General features: G+C 52.1%; 1 protein-coding gene across 1 annotated transcript in view; it reads right to left on the bottom strand.

Annotated features, from left to right (window-relative positions):
* Positions 1-447, bottom strand: part of LOC102243068 (probable inactive 1-aminocyclopropane-1-carboxylate synthase-like protein 2) — a 105,321-nt gene that overhangs the window by 63,306 nt on the left and 41,568 nt on the right. The window lies entirely within an intron of this gene.

The following is a 447-nucleotide window of genomic DNA, read 5'->3' as shown; positions in this document are numbered from 1 at the left end:
CGCATCAGGTTAGGGCAAAACTAGGAGCGAAACCTACCAGTCACCATCCCCACTAAAACCTACAAGGAAATCTTAGCACTGAGCTCAGGGGGAAAGCATTTTCCCTGAGAATCCATAGCCGCAAATGGGCTGTCAGTGGGTTTTGAAGCCTGGCTTCACACTCCCTGGTTAAGCTAGAACAGCTCAAGCTGAAGTTCAGATGCATATCTGTGCAGCAGACAACCAGCAGCTCCCTTCAGCAGGACTGGTTACAGCAGCACAGGAAACAAGAGCATGAGCAGGACATGGAACCTCTCTCCTGGGGGATCTCAGGGACAGAAAAGCAAGGAGGGTGTGCAAGGTAAGTTCCCTGCTACAGCACGAGACCCACCCCACAGTCCCCGAAAGAAGAAACAACCGCATTTTTCTTTCCTGTAACAGGCCAGGACGGCCAACAGCTCTGCTTCC

The sequence above is a fragment of the Myotis brandtii genome, unplaced genomic scaffold (genome assembly GCF_000412655.1).
Source record: "Myotis brandtii unplaced genomic scaffold, ASM41265v1 scaffold324, whole genome shotgun sequence".
Taxonomy (NCBI): Eukaryota; Metazoa; Chordata; class Mammalia; order Chiroptera; family Vespertilionidae; genus Myotis; species Myotis brandtii.
The sequence above is the reverse complement of the archived record's forward strand: the minus strand, read 5'-3'. Positions and strand labels throughout refer to the sequence as shown.